The sequence below is a fragment of the Pongo abelii genome, chromosome 6, assembly GCF_028885655.2.
Source record: "Pongo abelii isolate AG06213 chromosome 6, NHGRI_mPonAbe1-v2.0_pri, whole genome shotgun sequence".
NCBI classification, from domain to species: Eukaryota; Metazoa; Chordata; class Mammalia; order Primates; family Hominidae; genus Pongo; species Pongo abelii.
In genome coordinates, this window is record NC_071991.2 from 79997475 (window position 1) to 80017422 (window position 19948).

Below are 19948 nucleotides of genomic sequence, written 5' to 3' on the forward strand. Positions count from 1 at the left end.
GCCTGGTGCACCCCGGGCAGGCAAGCGCTGGCGGTCCTCTCGACCTTCCCAGCGCGCTCCTGCTCCTGACCCCGCTGGTTGTTGACTCCGGTTTCTTCCAGGGGCCACAGCCGGGGCTGAAGCCTGATCCTATTACGTTTCAAGGGCTCCGCCCTCCCGCGGGTAGGGAAGTTACTTTGACTTCCGTTTTGGAAACTGCCTAGGAGACTTGGCCTGCGCCTTTGTGAATAAGAAGTCCAGGGACTCTCCCCCTCCCCGCTTTCCCATCATTCCCATCTTCCCCCTCCCTCTCTCCATCTGACAACACTTAGATACCCGCCTCGGAGCATTTGAGAGGCTTCTTTTTGGAAACGATGAAACAGATTGTCCTGGGAGCCTGTGACTCCTGTGAAGTTGTACTTGAAAGGGGCTCTGTGTAATGTGAATCATTCACTAACCCAGAGGAAAGGCAACTCCAACACTTGACCTTTCCTCTTTCACCATTTCTTGAAACCTGGACACCATTTCAGTCTCTTTGGACTGCATTTCAGCTTCTCTGGCAGAATACCATATTTAGTCCCAATCACTTGAATCATTTGGAATTTATTGCTTTTAATTTAAGTTCACGAAGGCAGCCCTCTAATCAAGCCTATACAACTTCTTAGCTCATTTTAAGTGCAGTGAACTTAAATATACCTAACATTTCAAACATTTGTCCTTAATCAAAACTCTGTGATAACCCTCAAGAGGAAAACATGGCCAACACATCATATTCCTATTTATTCCAGCAAACTAATCACATTTGCAATGGAAATTGTAAGCAGACAAATATATTTAAATGCTGTTCTGTGACTTAAGTCTCTCCAGGCTCCCCAAATCCGTAGGCTTCTTCATGTTGTTAGTCTCTGTGGCCTAAGTGGCTTTTCTCTTTTCTGTAATTACTCTGAGTTTCATCCTTAGGAAAGTACTCTGGGTGTGTGGGCTCGTGTATGTGTGCATATGAACACACAGGTGTGCGTGTGTATATCTATCTATAACTTTTCAGCAGTTTCTCTGAGCATCACTAGGATTCAATTTTGGAAGCTACCTTAACCCTTTCAAGCCCAATAGCCCTTGACCTTTTTTTTGCATTAAATTTGCATGCAACCAAGATACAAGACTTGGTATGAACTAATTCCCTAGAGTAGGTGGGACTAGGTACCCATTCTTTACTGTTAGTTTTATATCTGCAGGTGATGTAAATACTTTTACTTTATTAGGAGATAAGGTAATTGAGGAACATAAATTGAGACGTGTGCATAGAAATGGAGTATAAGACTTGAGTAATATTAAGTAAAATAAGTGACCTGGTGCTGTGGCTCATGCCTGTAATCCCAGCACTTTGGGAGGCTGGGGCGGGCGGGTCAGTGGAGGCCAGGAGTTCGAGACCAGCCTGGCCAACGTGGCAAAACCCTGTCTCTACTAAAAATACAAAAAAGTTAGCTAGGCGTGCTGGTGGGCACCTGTAATCCCAGCTACTCAGGATGCTGAGGCAGAAGAATCGCTTAAACTCAGGAGGCGGAGATTGCAGTGAGCTGAGATCATGCCACTGCACTCCAGTCTGGGCAACAGAGCAAGACCCTGTCTCAAAAACAAACAACAACAACAAAAAAAAAAACATAAAATAAGTGATATGGAAGTGAGTTCAACTCTTTGGTTGTACTTCTACATAATAGTAAAAGTGTCACATATCAAGGGCAGTTGATTTTTAGCTAAGTATTGAGTCAGGGAAAATGAAATGTTCATTTTTACTACTTGGGAGTTTGTGTTTTTGTTTATGTCTTCATTTGCACTCACCTCTTTCTGTGATATCTGATGGCTCACATCATATATACTTATTTTGCAATCCAACAAGATATATAAAAATCAAGTCCAAGTAGATAGGAAAAACAGGACAAAGGGAAAGTTAGACAAAGCCAGGACTAAGGTTAGTGGAACATTATGTGCTTACTAGAGGTGATTGCATTTTCTCCCAGCCAAAGCAAAGAGGCAATGATCAGTGAGGTCATTTACTTGGGAGAGAAGTCTCCTTATACTGCTCTCTGAGAGCAGTTTTTTTTTTTTTTTTTTTTTTGAGATGGAGTCTTGCTCTGTTGCCAGGCTGGAGTGCAGTGGCATGATCTTGGCTCACTGTAACCTCTGCCTTCTGGGTTCAAGTGATTCTCCTGCCTCAGCCTCCCAAGTATCTGGGACTACAGGCATGTGCCACCACACCCAGCTAATTTTTGTATTTTTAGTAGGCCAACATCATGTTGGCCAGGCTGGTCTTGGATCTCTTGACCTCGTGATCCGCCTACCTCAGCCTCCCAAAATGCAGGGATTACAGGCGTGAGCCACCGCGCCCAGCTGAGCAGTTTCTTTTATATGCTGTGAGTGAACTGCATTTGAAACTACCTTGTGACCACAGACATGTCTGTGGGTTACGTAAGGCCATTTCTTATCATGTCCTTCATTATAACTCAATGGCAGTGCAGTAAATGTGGCCTTAAAAGGTCCCTCAATGAAGCTGCTGGTCTGACTTATTCCAAGAATGTCCCTTATTGAACTGCCTTTGGGCATCACCTTTATCGGTTGATTCTGTTGGCAGCCTGAGTTAAAGGCTGTGCTCCTTGCTTTTTCCCTGGAACATAGCTATTCCATGTTGCCAGCTGAACACAGAGCCGTAGGGGTAGGGTTGGCATTGCCTCTTAAAAGTTGAGGAGCCTGGATAGGAGAGGACTTCACCTCAATGGAGTGTTAGGAAATTGGGCTGAGACTCTGGAGACTCAGCAACTGTAGGAGAATTCCAACACTCACTACACTCACTGTGACAAATTGTTTGAATATTTAAGCAGATTTGGTATTTTCTGGATAGATGTAGCCACAACTAGCAATTAATTTTCTGATCTCTTTCTTTCTTTGGTCTTTATACTTATTTAATTTAAATACAACTAATTATTCATGACCTTCCTTTAAATAGTTTTAATGGGGAGATGGAGAATCTAGTCTTTGGCTGCTTTTTATTTTGAATTTTGCCATGAAGATTACTAGTTAATGGTTCAAGAAGTGTTTGTTTTCTTTCGTGAATGAATATTAATCTAAAACTCTTAGTATTCTGAGATTATCTCAAAAAGTGTCCATTCTCTTGCTGCCTACTTTTGTAGGAATAATCCTTGTGGGTTCCCTTGTTAGATCTGCCTGTACTATTTGTGTTGTTTGAATATTTCTTTTAAACATTTCCCAAAACTGCCAGCTCCATAAAAAAACAGTTTTAAAAGGTGGTAATTGAGAGGTCACCCTTTTCTTCGTCTCTGCCCTTTTCTTGGTTAAAGGAGAGCTTTCTTCTTCGTCATTGGTTAAATTTATGCGTTACAAATGATGTAATCAAACTATATGAACCTACTAAAAGTTAGAATATGCTCCCTTGAGTTCAAACCTGTGAGATGTTCTGGGGTAAAACTGAACACAGACCAATAATTTGGGTGAAATTAGCCTAGAACTAAAAGAAGGAAATTTGGGGGCACATTAAAGCATTAATAATAATGACAATTTGGTCTGTAGGACTAGTACACTTTGTATTGACTTTTCATTCTTGGATGAGTTGTTGCTGTGATCATTGATTCATTTATGTGTATTGTGTTATTTCCAGTGTTGCAAATGGGACTAAACTGAGAATACTAAAATGAATTGTTAGCTGGGCATGGTGGCATGCATCTGTGGTCCCAGCTACTTGGGAGGCTAAGGCAGGAGGATCACTTGAGCCCAGAAGGCAGAGGTTGCAGTGAGCTGAGATAGCACCACTGTACTGCAGCTTGGGTTGCAGAACGAGATCCTGTCTCAAAAAAAAAAGATAAAATAAAGTAAAATAAAATAATAAAATAAAATAGAATAAAATAAATAAAATGAATTGGACTCCATTTTGGTGTTCAAGAAAACCAAAACCATTCCAGGGGGCTAAGTTCTCTAATGGAAATGCTATCACTACAAGGTTTGTGGGAGCAGTAGGAGAAGAGCCCATTTCTGAGGAGGTGAGGGAAGTCTTCTGAAAAGTGCTAGTATTTCAGAAGGAATGGATGGGGAAGAGTAAAGATCCAATCCAGTGGTTGGAAACAAATGAAGGGCTGGGAGGTAAGAGCACAGGCTGCACTTAGTTAACAGCAGGTAATAAAAACTAAAAGCAGCTGACACTTACTGAGCGCTTACTAGATACCAAATTCAGTTCCAAATGTGTTTCATTGTTGATTCATTTAAAATTCAGTTTCAAATGTGTTTCGTTGTTGATTCATTTAATGCCTCAGCCTTTTGAGTTAGTTACTGTCATCCTTTTTTTATAGATGAAGGCTCTGAGATACCAAGAGGTGATGTTAGTGGCCTAAGATCTGATAAGTAGGGCCGGGCACGGTGGCTCACACCTGTAATCCCAGCACTTTGGGAGGCCGAGGCAGGTGAATCACCTCAGGTCAGGAGTTTGAGATCAGCCTGGCCAGTCTGGCCCATCTCTACTAAAAATAGAAAACAATTAGCTGGGCATGGTGGTGCATGCTTGTAATCTCAGTTGCTCGGGAGGCTGAGGTAGGGGAATTTGCTTCAACCTGGGAGGCGGAGGTTGCAGTGAGCTGACATCGCGCCATCGCACTCCAGCCTGGGTGACAGAGCAAGACTCTGTCTCAAAAAAATAAAATAAAATAAAATAAAATAAAAAAGATCTGATAATTAGGAAATTATCGAGCTGGGGTTCAAATCCTGCCAATCTGGCTCCAGCAGCTGTGGCCTCACTCTGTCCACCATGTGTGCCTGGTAGTTTAGCGTGGTGGAGAGTAAAGTATATGGGAGAGGTGTGGGAGATGACTTAGGAGGGGGGTAGGTGTCTCAGTGTAAACCAGACTTTTATTTGAGAACTGCCTTACCTAGTGCTTACTGCATGCCAGGTACTTTTCCAAGAGCCTTACAAATAGTAACTCAATTAATTTTCTTAATTCTAAGAAGTAGGTGCTTTCTGTTTTTGTCTTCAACTTACAGGTGAGAAAACTGAGTTAGGGGAGGTTAAGTAATTTCTCACGCTTGTACAACAAGTAAGTACTACAGTCTTGATTTGAACCTTGCCAATGTGTCTTCAGAGTCTCTGCTCTTAACCTCTGCGCTGCTCTCCCAGGCCTTACCAAGAGTTCCATTTGCGAAGGTGTATGTGTGAGAGTTTGCATGCCATCGGGTATGAATGTGTATATTTCCTGATCATCCCAGTCCAGTAGTTCTTATCTTAGAACACCTTTGTCACTCTGTATATGCTTCATTTCAGTGTTTATTAAGTGTATTTCTCATCTCTCCAACCAGATCGCAAATCCCTGCAGGACAGGAATTGTCATATACCTTTTATTTAATTGCTTTATTGAGGTATAATTCAAGTACTATACAATTTACCCATTTAAAGCATATGATTTATTGGTTTTCAATATATGCACAGAGTTGTGTAACTGTCACCACTGTCATATACCTTTGTAGAAACTTTAATCCAGTTTCCATTAGGATTTGGACTATAATATGTATATATATTTGGGACAGGGGCTCACTCTCTCACCCAGGTGGAAGTGCAGTGGTGTGATTATTGCTCACTGTAGCCTGGACCTCCTGGATGCAAGAGATCCTCCCACCTCAGCCTCCTGAGTAGCTAGGACCTCAGGCACACACCACCACACCCAGCTAATTAAATTTTTTGTGTGTGTGTGTAGAGACGGGGGTCTCACTATGTTGCCCAGGCTTTGGGCTGTATATTTAACCTCCATGTCTTCCACATTGTTCATCCATCATAAAACCCTCTTCAGAGGTTTGTCATTGAGGATAAAATATATTGAGGTTATTAAAGATATTCTTCAAATGGCAGGGTTTTTTCTCCCCTAGGTAAAAACTCTACTAAGTATTTGGTGATATCATAATAAAACAAATCAGTTTTTGTGCTAGGAATGGAGGAATGAAGGTTTGAGTTGTTTTTATGCTACCATGATGATGATTATTAAAACAAATATCTGTGGCTCCACTGTTTGGGTTTTAGGGGTTCTTAACTTGTTGGAGCTGGATGGCCTCGGAATTTATGTTAACAGAATGATCTTTACTCTTTCCCTCCTCAGTCCTGTCCCTTTTTACCAGGAGAGTCCTAGAAATGGAGTCCCAGAAACATTTGTTATTGGTCCAAATTCCCATGAATGTCTTTGCTTTTGGCACTGCTCTAGGCCAGTGATTCCCTGCACATTGAAGTCTTCTGGACTGCTATAAAAAACTGCTGATGCCTGGGTCTCACTCCAGATATCATGATTGAGTTGGACTTGGGTGTGGCCTGAGCCTCAGGATTTTTGAAAGCTTGACAACCACTGTTATTTTGGTGCACATTGCTTCAAGAGACCTGCTGGCTCCTTCTTGGAGTAAGAAAGGAATGCAGTGAGATTAAGTTAAAGTCCCTGGTGTGTCAGTTCAAAGGAGGGGTATGTAGGGGTTTCTCCAAATTTCTCTTCTTTCTTGACAGTTTTGTCTTAGTCCTGCCTGGTGTCTCCAGGGTGCTTAGGCATCAAGTTTATACAGTTTTGTGATAATCCTAGAATAGAGGTTTTAATCCCAAAATTGATTGAAAGCTCCATTTGTCTCCTGCAGAGTCTCAGTGGTTTTTTGTGATCAGAGAAGGTGCTGGAGGAGGGAAGCATTACAAAGAGTAAACCTGGTCTCACAGCCCTCTCCTGGGCTAACCTCATCCAGGGCCATGTGGTGCCAGTGTTCCCTGGCTTAGGTCATACGGCTTTACAGCAAATAGAGGGTTGGAAAGGTGTGGGGAGAGTTGAAAGGTGATGTGTAGCGTAAAAAAGTCAGGGAGCAGGTCTTTTTTGGATATTGAGTTCTTTTAGAAGATTGTCAGAGGAGCTCTGACTCCTCTGTGCTTTGGTCTCTTAGACCTTTAGTCCCATGACCACTCTCTGCTTTTGATGAATTCTTAGAGGGAACCATTCCTCCCTTTGTTCTCCACTATGTGTGAGGATTATCTATTATGGCATTCCTGCTGAGCGCTTCCTCCTCTCTGGTTGGCATTTGCTGCCTCATAAACACCTACAGATTTCCTCATAAGACTCTGCGGGTTTGCCTTAGGGTGGACCTTGCAACAGAGGAATGTGTGACCCTGAGACATGTGTTGGTTCTGCTTGGAGGTAAGGAGGGGGATATGCCTTTGTGTAGTGATACAATTCCTTTAGCAAAGTATTTAACAGCTACTGAGCAAACCCTATTTTCATGGCCTGTTTAACCAGACAGACCCTCTAATTGGGTGAAATGAAGTAAATTAAATGTCCTTCTCCTAAAAGTCACCAGTAACCTCAGTTCTAAACCTGTTGGCTTGTCCTCATTTCTGGCCTCACATGACCCTGTATCCTACCCTTCCTTTCTCGCCATCTGCTTTCATGATGTCCCCTCTCATTATTGGCCTCCAGCCTCTCATATTACGCCTTTATTCTCCTTTGCAGGCTGCTTCTTCTTCTTCTTCCTTCTTCTTCGTCCTTCATCCTTTCTTCTCCTTCTTCCTCCTTCCTCCTTCTTCACCCTCCTTCCTCCTCCTTCTCTTTCCTTCTTCTTTCTTCTTTCATCTTCTTTCTTCCCAGCAAAGATATATTTTTATTTTAGTGTTTAGCAGCATGACATATGCATATAGAATGATAGTACACTTTACCCTAGTCTTTAAAACAGAATGTACTAGTTTACCAATGAGGAATTTTGGCCAAAAATGTAGTGTTTTTCCCTTCCCTGTACAGGTCAGGTATATGTAGGTCCAGCACTAATGCTGCACCTTTTGAGAAGCATTACTTTAGCAAAAATCTAGAAATCTTTCACTTTTTCTGAATCTAACGAAGGGTCTTACTTTCTTTTTTTTTAAATGTACATTTTTAAAAATAATTTCAACTTTTATTTTAGATTCCGGAGGTATATGTATAGATTTGTTACCTGGGTATACTGCATGATGCTGAGGCTTGGGGTACAGTTGACCCCATCACCCAGGTACTGAGCATAGTACCCAATAATTAGTTTTTCAACCCTCGTCCCCCTCCCTCCTCCCTCTAGTAGTCCCCAGTGTCTATAGTTGTCATCTTTATGTCCATGAGTACCCATTGTTTAACTCCCACTTGTAAGTGAGAACATGTGATATTTGTTTTTCTGCTCCTGCATTAATTCACTTAGGATCATAGCCTCCAGCTGCATCCATGTTGTTGCAAAGGACATGATTTTGTTCTTTTTATATCTGCAAGGTATTCCATGGTGGATATACACCACATTTTCTTTATGCAGTTCACCATTGATGGGCACCTAGGTTGGTTTCCTGTCTTTGCTACTGTGAATAGTGCTGTGCTTTGTGGGCTTCTCTTCGTTCTGCCTGGACCCCTGGAAGGTTAGTGTCCCCCAAGGCTGTGCCTGAGATCGTCTCCTCCCTCCAGTTCCTGCCGCACTACCTGCCCCCTTAATGGGTATTGGCTCCTTGACGCTCCTCAGCCTGGGTGGCTGTCTCAAGCTCTAGCCCTGCACTTTTAGCTGTTTAGTTTGAGCTGGAAAACTCAACTTGTCTGTCTCAAAGATATTTCAAACTCTGCTGACCTAGAACTCACCAGTTCTTATAACTGAATCCATCTTTTTGGTCATTCCTGACTTCATCCTGCAGCTTCACTCTCCAAATAAAGTTTCTAGTTAGTTCTAATTAAGTACCTGTTATGGGCAGATAGGAGAGACACCATCGGCCTGAATTGGATGTGGGAAAAGAGGTGGATCAGTGAAACCCTTCTACGGCCATGGAACGTGTATGTCCTATCTTTTCTGTTCAAATTCAGGGCCTCTTTATTTTGTAGCTGTACCATTGCTGTGGCTCCCACTGATCCCCTTGCCTTTGATCTCATCCCTACACCTTCCTCTCCATTCTGTCCAGACTGCCAAAGGACTTTTCTAAGATTGGCTCTTGTTGCCATGATAATAGCAGTACTGTGTTCATGGGTACAGTACTTAGCAGCTTTAAAAAATGCATTCAAGGGCATAAGTGACGACGACTGTTTGTCAGTGCCTACTCTGTGCTGGGCGTCCAAAAACAAGTAAGCTACTAGATTTGTTTTCAAGAAGCTCAAAGTCTTCAGGGATTAATATAGCCAGATAATATAAAGACCCAAGCTTCATTATTTGATCTTTGTAATCATCTACAAGGTAGCAGGGAAGGTGTTGATAACCTCATTTGTCAGATAAAGAAACCTAAGGCTCAAAAAGGTTATGCAAATAATAATAATAATATTAGCATATGTTTATATAACACTTGTAAAAGCCGGACACTGTTCCAAGCACATTATATCTACTAATGCAATCTTCATAACAATCCTATGACATGTAAGTGCTCTCACCTTCATAATACACATCGAGAAACTCATCTGTACAGAGTAGTTAAGTTCTTTGAGGTGCAGAGAGATTACATAACTTGCCCAAGATCACATAGCTTGTAAATAGGAGAGCTATGATTTCAACACAGGCAGCCTGGCTCCAGAGGCCAAGCACATAACCAGTGTGCTGCATTGCCCTCTTTAATTTATCTTGCTATGCAGTGTGGCTTCTGTTGCCTGCAGAATAAAATTTAAACTTTAGCCGGCTAAAATCTCCTTGGTCTTGGCTGCATTTTCAATACTTTTAATTTAATACTTTCCCAGTATTACCCCAGACTCATTCGATTTTCATATTCTTCACAGCAGTTTGTGAACGGGACATAACAACCTCTGCTCATATTTCTTGCCATAAAGCTATGGCAACAGGGTAGCAGGATAAAAGAGAGCCTGTTTGTTTGTTTGTTTAACATAGAGGTCAGTCAGAGACAGAAATGTTTCTTTTCTTTTTTTTTAGCCTTTGTCAGAAAGAGGTACTTCTTTTCGTTTCTCTGTAGTGGTGGGCAGATATATATATATGTATTTGTCTGAGTTCTTCTCTTCAGTTTTCAGAAGGGGTTGTGGTTCTATTTTCCCATTTCTTGAAGCCCCTGTAGGAATGCTAAAACCCATGTCCTAAGATTACAGTTTTTATAGTTGGTTTGTTCTAATCAATATTCAGATACAGTCCACACATGGCTGGTTGATACGTCTTTTAAATCTTGTTAATCTATCGGTTTTCCTGCCCCCTTTTTGGTTATTTCCTTGCAGTTAATTTGATGAGGGAATTGGGTCATCTTTCCTGTAATTTCCCACAATTTGGACTTTGCTGATTACATCTTTGTGGTGTTGCTTGGCCTCAGTATTTCCTGCAAGTGACAGTTTAATCTGAAAGCTTGATCAAGTTAGAGTCTTTTTTGGTTTTGGCTAGAATACTTCCTAGATGGTGCTTAGAGCTTCCCATCACATTGCTGGGTACTTGGTACTGGGTACTCACATGAGGAAGCACCTAATTCTTGGTTTTTTCTTGTGATGTTACATTTTGGTCAGTGGTTTCAGATGTTGTCGTTTTAAGTCCACCAGCTTTTTGCATAATGGTTTTAATTAGCTAACTTTAAATATTAACATTTGCCCTTCCTGGTGCATTGAGTTAAAAGTGATTTTCATTATTTAAATACACACTCTTATGTGTATGTATGCATATTAGGTATGTATGTATGTCTATATATGAGTATATATCATTGTTATAAAAAATAATGACAATTAAAATTCAATTGGATATTAATGGGTTTAGAGTTTATGTTCGGGATGATGAAATGGGTAATGGTGATATAGAACATTGTGAATGTACTTAATGCCACTGAATTGTATACTTAAAAATGGTCAAAATGATAAACTTTATGGTATGTGTATTTTACCACAATGAAGACAAATCAATTGGAAAGGGATTGTAACACATTGAATTAAAAAAATCCAACACAACATAATGAGTGATAATTATTACTCCCTAAAAGGAGCCAAAATGAGATGGAGAATAGACTGATAAAGCTTTCTTTACTGAAGATTGCTAGCTAATAAAGGTAGAAGCTATGCTAGAATTAGAAAAAGGAAAAAAAATTGACTTTGCCACCTGCAAGTAATAATTGATTCAGGCGTGGATTGTCATTGGATGCTGAAGCCTTTCAGTAAAAGACTGTTGGAATTCCCATTGTCTCAATGCATCTCCTAGTAAATTACTTGCTGTTTACAGAGGGGAAAAAGTACCTTTACAATGGAGAAATCTGCTTCAACCAAGTGATCATCAGCAAATGGGATAAACTAGCATTAAGTTACCAACTGATATTATGCAATGGGAAGTATACAACATGAACCTAAAAGTGTTCTTGCCAAAAATATTTAATCTGAATCTAATCGTGAGGAAACAATCAGACAAATCCAGAAAGTAGGACATGCTGCAAGACCTCTGTCTTGACTTCAAAAATGTCAGTGTTATGAATGAAGAAGGCTGGAATAAAGGAGACTCCCAAAGAGACCTGATGACCAAATACAATGCTTGAGCCTGGGTTAAAAACAAATAAAGAAAAGAATTGGAACAGCTGGAATATGGGGACCATATTAAAAGATATTGTATTAGTTTGCTAGGGCTGCCATAACAAAGTACCAGAGACTGGATGGCTTAAACAGCAGAAATTTATTTTTTCCCAGTTCTGGAAGTTAAAAGTCTGAGATCGAGACCCCAGCAAGGTTGGTTTCTCCTGAGGCCTTCTCTCCTTGGCTTGTAGATGGGTGTCTTCATGTGGTTCCCTCTGTGTCTGTATCCCAATTTCCTCTTCGTATAAGGACACCAGTCTTATTGGATTAGGGTCCCCTTCATCATCTCATTTTAACTTAATAACCTTTTCAAAGACCCTATCTTCATATATGGCCAGTCATCTTCCGAGGGGCTGGGATTGGAACTTCAACATATGAATTAGGTGTGGGGGACACAGTTCAGCCCATAACAGTTATTGAATCATTTAAAAATGGCTTGGGTGAGATAATGATGTCAAGGTTCTGAAGGGAAGTGATCTTTGCTGCTGATTTATTTTGTTTCCTCCTAGATTTTAAACTCTTGAGGACAAGGACCTTCTCTGGACACAGATATGCCTCAGAGTAACTGTTGCATAGCATTCAGACACTGCTGGTTGAATTGTCCATTTACTTGGCATGCCAACACATGGCAGAGTAAAGGGGGAAAGAGATTTTCTGCTGCATGTATGTGGTTTGTTGTAAACCTTTTTCTAATAATCCATTTGCTCAATCCCCTCCATCCCCCAACAAAGTAATATGATGAGAATTTGGAAATACTTGAGGAGTTGTGCATGGGTAATCGCCAGGTGAGCACATGATGGAGAATCAGAATGTCAGAACAGACCTTGGCAGGGGTTATGCTGTCCCAAGGTAGGTGAATCTCTATGACTACAGAAAGGCTGCTTTAAAAGGAGGCACCTAGAGAAACTCTCCCTTGTGATTAAAAAAGCCCAGGTACATTAGAGGGCAAAATTCCCAGCAGGTCCAAACAATGTGTTCCATTGCTGCTGTTTCAGCCCTACTAGTCTCAGTAGTACCCTGGGTCATCAGGTGGCTTGAAGGACAAGAGGGTGATATCCTGTCTCTTCTTTGACTTTGTTGTGCTCACTGGCAAGGAGTTTCATTCACTTCTGAGAATTCACGCACTCATTTTATTGCAGGCTGATGTTGATTCTGAGTTTGAGGATGCCATCATCTTTTCATTGCCTCCCAGCTCAGTTCCAGAGGTGAAAGCTCAGTCCTAGATTATTTTTTATGGGGGTTCATGGAGATTTCAGTTAATCCATTTGTGGTGTCCAACAGCAACTTGAGAAGAGCCTGGTCTTGACCTTTGCCCAATTTTCTATTGGTTTATTTGCCTTTTCACATTGATTTGTTCTAAGAGCGCTTGTAAATGAAGAACATTGCCCCTTTGTCCTATCTATTGCGAATTTTGTTGTTGCTTTTCTTCTCAATTGTTGTTTAACTGATTTATATTCACTTTTTAAATTGTTATGTCAAATATTTATCATTTTTTTCTTTATGGCTTCTGGATTATGTGGCTTCTCAGTTTGTCATGTTTGAAATCAGCTTCCCTACTTAACATTACATAAGAAACCACCTGTGCGTTTTTCTAGTACTTTTTGGAATTCTCTCTCTCTCCTTTTAAAGATTAACTCTGATCCAGCTGTAGTTCTTTTGGTATAAGATGAAAGGTAGGGAGCCAGTTTAATTTTTGTTGCTCAACCCCAGGAGTTCATGACCCTTCACTAGTGCCACATCATCAGCTAGAGAGACCTGTTGCTAATTCAGCCTGAATCTGCTGGTTCAGCCTTCAGAGGAAATCTGATTAGTTCAGAAAGCCAAGATCACCTCCCCGCAGGGCTCAGATATCTGCTGCTGCCTCAATCAGCTAGGCTGCTCTGAATATGAAGAGCAACTGGGAAGCAAGGTGCTGCTAGATTGTCTCAAGTTGTGCTGTTTTCATTCAATCGTTATTCTCTTACTTTTAGCAGATGAGAAAACAAGAGGTCATGCTGCTGGTTAACAGTGGAGTCAGATTTTTTTTTTTTTTTTTTTTTGGAGATGGAGTTTTGCTTTTGTTGCCCAGGCTAGGGTGCAATGGCGCGATCTTGGCTCACTGCAACCTCTTGAACCCTGGTTCAAGTGATTCTCCTACCTCAGCCTCCTGAATAGCCGGGATTACAGGCATGTGCCACCGTGCCCGGCTAAATTTTTGTATTTTTAATAGAGACAGAGTTTCTCCATGGTGGTCAGGCTGGTCTTGAACTCCTGACCTCAGGTGATCCGCCTGCCTTGGCCTCCCAAAGTGCTGGGATTATAGGCGTGAGCCACCGCGCCCGGCCGCGGTGGAGTCAGATTTAAATGTTCCATTGCAAAGTTCATGAAATAGGAAACATTCTATGAGGGGAATCTGGTTGGAGAATCCTGGAGGAAGAGGCATTTGACTTAGTCCTTGAAAGAACAGCATCATTTTTTAAACTTCTCATTATGGAAATTTCCCAAAAAGTGCAAAACTGGAATAGTATAATTAATCCTCATCTACCTATCTAGCCAGTAGTAATCATCAATTTGTGGCCTCAATATTGTTTCATTTATGCCATGCCCTCTTTCCTCCTTCCATCCCTACTTTTTTTTTTTTTTTTAATTAAATTTTTGTTTTTGGAGACAGGATGTTGCTGTCACCCAGGCTGGCGTGTAGTGGCGCAATTATGGCTCACTGCAGTCTCAACCAACAGTCCTCCCACCTCAGCCTCCTGAGTAGTTGGGACTACAGGCACATGCCACCATGCCTGGCTAATTCATCCCCACATGTTTTTCAAAGCAAACTCGGCCGTCTTATCTGTAAATATTTTATGTATCTCTAAACAAGATTTCTTGAAAGCACAATCACAATATCATTATTATACTTTAAAAAATTATAATAATTCTTCAATATCTTCAAATAGGTGTTCTGTACACATTGTACACATTTCCCGTATTGTCTTAAAATTTTTAAAATAGTTGTTGAATTGTCATGTAAATAAGGTTCATGCATTACAATTGATGTGTCTTAATTTTCTTTTTTTTGAATTGCAAAGCTAACTTTAATACTTTTAAGCCCCACAGGAATAAAAAACACTGGGAAGGGCTAACCCCCTCACCCCAGGAGTGGCCCCTAGGGAGAGAGGCTACCTGAGGGGAATTAAGTACAAAAGGGACCCACTGCAGACTCATGGCAAAGGGAAGCCATCGGTGCTGGGACCTGTGGTCACTACAGGAGGAAACGTGAGTGTGGTGGGACTGGCTCCAGGCACACAAGTGAAGGGCAAGAGAGATTGGAGTGAAGCCACAAAGCTACTTGGGTTCCTCCTTCTTCTCGTTTGCCTTTTTCTGCTTCTGCTGCATGATCTCCTGAGTCCCTGGGGGTAGAGATGATAGGGCACTAGGAGGTATCAGAGGGCAAAAAGAACAAAATGCAGGGGGATGAAGGGCACAAAAGAGAAGATGGAAGTGGATGGGACTAAGCTCACTGTTTGGCTGCTGTACTCCCATCCTAGGAGAACAAGAGGAAGAGAGCTGAGGCTCAAAAGGCAATCAGTCTCCATCCTGCAGTTGCCCAAGAGGTCAGAAGTCTGGCCACACAGGCCCAGGGCTCTCTATTCTTACACCAGTAAGGAGGTTGGGAGAAGGGAGGAGAACCGGGAACAGCAAGGAGGGCCAGAAGCACTGGGCTGTCATAACCACAGCTGTATCTGAAATGGGAAGCTCTCTGCCCTTGCCCTGAAGGTCAGACTGGGGGATGCTCAGAAATCACACTCTGTGTCCTAATTTTCTTTTGCTCTCTGGATTCTCTTGCCTGCTCAATCCTGTGCTTTCTTTTCCTCTGAAGGACAGTGTCACATAATGGCTGAAATCATAGATTTGCAATCAAATTAGGGCTCTGCCACTTGCTAACTGTGTGACTTGGGGAAGTTACTCAGCCTCTCTGTGCCTCAGTTTCCTCATCTGTAAAATGGACATAACAGTGTCTACTCCTCGGGGCTGTTGAGTGTCAGTGAGCTAATGTTTGCAAAGTGTTAGAGTCATGTCAAAAGTTGCAGGCTGTGGAATAGGGCCCAGGAGGGCTCACTCAAGTGAGATGGTATGTCGTCTTTGAGATGAGCCTCCAGCTGTGCAGAGAGCCCCTTTCCTTTTACTTTTTTGCTTCCTTCTGGTTCTTGACTGTGCTTCAGTTAGATGAGGTTGATACATAGCAGAATTTTGGACAGGTAAGGCATATTTAATGGAAGCAGCTTCTTTATTGTCCTTTCATTTTTGGCTTGCTCTTCCTCTGTATTTATTAAATTAGCTCTTCTCTCTCAGAAGTGTTTAACTTTTTATGGCATAATCTGGGCTTCAGCAACTTGTGATCTCCTAAGTAGAGCTTTTTAGCACTTTATAAATACATCATATACTTTTTATATTCCTTTGTTCCCCATCAGGAACATACATCCCAGTCTTCAGAACAGCACAATCAGTTTTTATTCATTTAAGGAGCAGTAGTAATTTGACACTTGCTAATATGTAACAAATTATATTGGGCATGGTAATTACAATTGCAGCTGGTTCCTAATTATACTGTAACCTTGATGCTTACAAAAATTGAGACTGAATTCAGCATAAAATACTGGAGAATAATATTCTGCACTAGGCATTTCTGCCTTCTACTGAGCCATGGGCATTTATGATCATAATGCCAAATTAAAAAGAATTTATTTTAAATTGGTTACAATTGCAATGTTGTCCAGTGGCTCCATTTTAAAGGTATGTCCCCCTTTTTGCTTGCTAAACTCTGGGAATATCCTCCAGATATTATAATTAGTGTCTAAATAACCCGAGCTCAGGGGTCATTTCTGGCTGTGTGATCTACTAGTATTCATTTAAGACTCTTTAGTACCTCAGCTTCCTTATTTGAAAAATGGGGATATTACTCACTCTTCCCCTTAAAGAGTTTTAATGATACAGTATTTAAATGAAATAAGATATAAAGCCATTAGCATAATGCCTGGCATAGAGTTAAGGACCCAGTAAAAGTTAGCTGGTCATTGTTATCGTTATAATTAATAATAAGTGATCCAGCTCCAAAGACCGCCTCTGTGACCCTCAACTTTAGCAGAATTAGTGTATTAATTCTCCTGCCACTCTGCCTTATGATAGCATGTATCATTATACATTTTGTACCAACCACTTGTCGATAAGTCAGCTTTCCCTGCTTGGGGCAGGGTTTCTGATTTATTGGGTGTTTTCTCCTTGGTGCCTGGCGCTGGGCCTAGTACATTGCAGCCTTCCCATTGGTGATTGTGTTGCATGGATGAGCAAGTAGAGCATCACCATCTAAGGAGTGGTTGTTAGCTGGGGGGTGGGGTAGTTTGGCCCCCAAGGGGATTTCTTTTAGCAACCTCTGGAGATAGTTTCTTGGTTGTCGCAGCTTGTTGGGGAAGGGGTTGCTACTCCCATCTAGTGGGTAGAGGTCAGCTTAATAACAATAATAGTAAAATCCAGAACTAGTATGTTTCAGGCTCTTTTGGCATAACAGAACCCGGCTAAAACACCACCATTCATTCTTAACTGTTATACTCTGCCTCTTAATATCAGAATTTTAATGATGATGGCTTTATAGTTTATGTTCTGCAACAGAGCAGAGTGAAATCTAACATACATCACAACCTACTGAATCCTTCTGATAAACATCTCTAGTGCCTCTGAAATGACTCGCTGGTGTAATTACCCAGTGGGTTAACATTTGTGGTGTCTGATACTTTATAAGTCAACTGTTGAGTGAAATGAAGTTTTGCCAGCTGATTACATAGAAATGTTGTGGTTTGAAGAATGCTTAACAGGGCATCTTGTCCTTTGTACTAATTTATATTTCAGTAACTTTTTCCATAATGACTGCTCTTCATTTATTAGGTCTTAGGGAAACTGTAGGATGAAGGATGAGTGACTCAGTGGTTTCAATAAAAAATTATTTTCTTAAGTTTGAGATACCTTTTTCTTCTTCCCAAGTTAATGGTAACTGTGGTTTTAGGGAATTCCAAACTTTCTTTTGCAATTACTGATTGTATCAGTCAGGGCTCACTTGCAGAGAACAGAATCTACTCTAGCTGGTTTAAGCAGAGAGAGATTTATTACAGGGTATTAAATGGCTTACACAATTTGTTGGGAAGGTAAAGAAACAGATTTGAGATTGAGCTCTAAAGAATGACGTCTAGAGTCTCAAGCAAAGCAGGCCACCAAGACAGCAGTGACCTCCTGTGCAGTCACAATATTGCCTGCCAAGTGGAGAGTGCTTCAGGACCATGTGGCCACTGACATGGGAGGGCAGGAGGTTGCCACAGGAAAACTAGACACTTCCAGCAATGGTGCTTGCTTGGCAGAAACAGCAGAAGGTGCCCCCTAACTCCCAAACGTTTGCCAAATCTCACTCAGTTTCATCTAATTGATGGCACATAGGCCGCATAGCAGCAAGGGAGTCTGGGAATTGTAGTTTCAGCCTTCTAGTGTCTTTAGTATAGGAAGATAAAGAAGGAGGGTGGGCCCCAGCTTCTAAGTGGTTAGGTTACACCCAAGAATACTTTTCTTTGGGATTCAGGGCCATCTACTGCACTATTTCCTCAGGTTCAAAAGACTATGCAGGACTATTTCTCCTTCTGTCTCCCTTTCCTGCTTGTCACTGCGTGCTTATTTATACCCACCCACCCTCACACACACCCAGAAGCTTGCTTTTGATGAGCTACCTCTTTGAGTTTGTAGTTCTTATCTAAGGTAAATATTTACTTTATGATGGTAGAATTTTCAGTGTAAGTCTGTGCTTGTCTTGGCTTTCAGATGTTTCAGGTTTGGGAGGTGACTGGGGAAGTATTGCTGAGGAAGGGCTGTGCTGTACAGTTGGTGACGTAGCAGCTGAGGTTGGGCCTTGGGTTCTAACGCAGCTGTTCTCAGTCCACCCACACATCGTAATTTCTTGAGGAAGCTCTAAAGATATCCATTCTAGAAATTCTCATTTGATTGACCTTTGGTATGGTTTGGGTTTTGTAAAACCTAAAAGTACCTCAGGGGACTTGAATATGCAGCGAGGACTGAGAACCTAAGTCTTATAATCAGTACATTAAAATTGGACATTATCTAAAGCTGTGGTTCTTAAACTTTAACTGCATCAGGGTCACCTGGAGGGCTTGTTAAATCATAGGGGTTTGCTGGGCCTCACCCAGTTTCTGATTCTGTGGGTCTGGGATGGGCGTGATAATTTGTATTTTTAAAAGTTCCCAGGTGGTGCTGATGGTCTCCACACTTTGAGAACCATTGATCTGAAGAGAGTTGCCTATTTTCATTGTAAATATCAGATTTTTACTGACCTGAAAGACTTTATTCTATATTCAGCACTTCCAGAGCATCTACTTTGTTTCCTGATCTTTGCCAGAGCTGGGGTTGATCTGAGGAGTAAGGTGCCCTCACAGAGATGGTGGTCTCACATCTCTACAGCCTCCCAGTGAAAGAGGAGAGCTTTGCTTTTCTTTGCACTTTATTTTTCACATTAGCATTTCTTATTTTCATGTTGGTTTTCTTATATTCTTCCCCACCATCCTCTCTTAGATCTGACAACTATTTTGAATACACCATTCTGTACCACTGTGATTTGTTAAAGTAATGAGCCTGCAACTGTGGCTTGATTCCATTGTAAGAAAGTCTGTTTAAAAAATATTCCTGCAGGTAGGAATATCTTTTCTGGTGACCCCCTACCTATGGCTGCTCTAACTCATATTAGAATGAGAGTGAATTCATTTGTCCTGAAAGATAACTTTCTTATTCTTCTTGCCATGTTCTCCCCCACCCCCTGCTTTTTTAAAAACACCAGTTCTTGAAATTGTGTTATTGTTTTTCTTTTTACTTCTAGGATGTACCTACCTAGTATGTGTTTTGCAAACGCTATTGATGACTTACACAATTATAACCAGTGTTTATCTTGTCAAAAAGTTTTACATATTCAGTGATTCTCAAGTTTTGCTCCTGTGGAGCATAGACTCATTGAATCGACCTGAAATTTCCATACTAAAGTTAAATAATGATAGACTTTTCCCAGTTTATGGAAGAAACTATGCATAGAGTTTTTCTGTTCCAACATTGCCCCTTTCTGGGCCAGGCATGGTGGCTCATGCTTGTAAACCCAGCACTTTGGGGGGCCAAGATGGAAGGATCACTTGAGGCCAGGAGTTTGAGACAAGCTTGAGCAACATAGTGAGACTGTCTCTACAAAAAAATTAAAAAATTAGTGGGGTCTGGTGACACATGCATTTAGCCTCAGCTACTCAGGAGGCTGAGGTGGGAGGATTGCTTGAGCCCAGGAGTGTGAGGCTGCAGTGAGCCATGATCGCACCACTGCACTCCAGTCTGAGTGACACAGTGAGACCCCCAACTAAAAAAAAAAAAAACCACCAAAACCCTCTCTT

The 19948-nt window shown here is 41.4% G+C and overlaps 1 protein-coding gene across 2 annotated transcripts in view; it reads left to right on the forward strand.

Annotated features, from left to right (window-relative positions):
* Positions 1 to 19948, forward strand: part of SLC25A13 (solute carrier family 25 member 13) — a 206446-nt gene that overhangs the window by 598 nt on the left and 185900 nt on the right. The window lies entirely within an intron of this gene.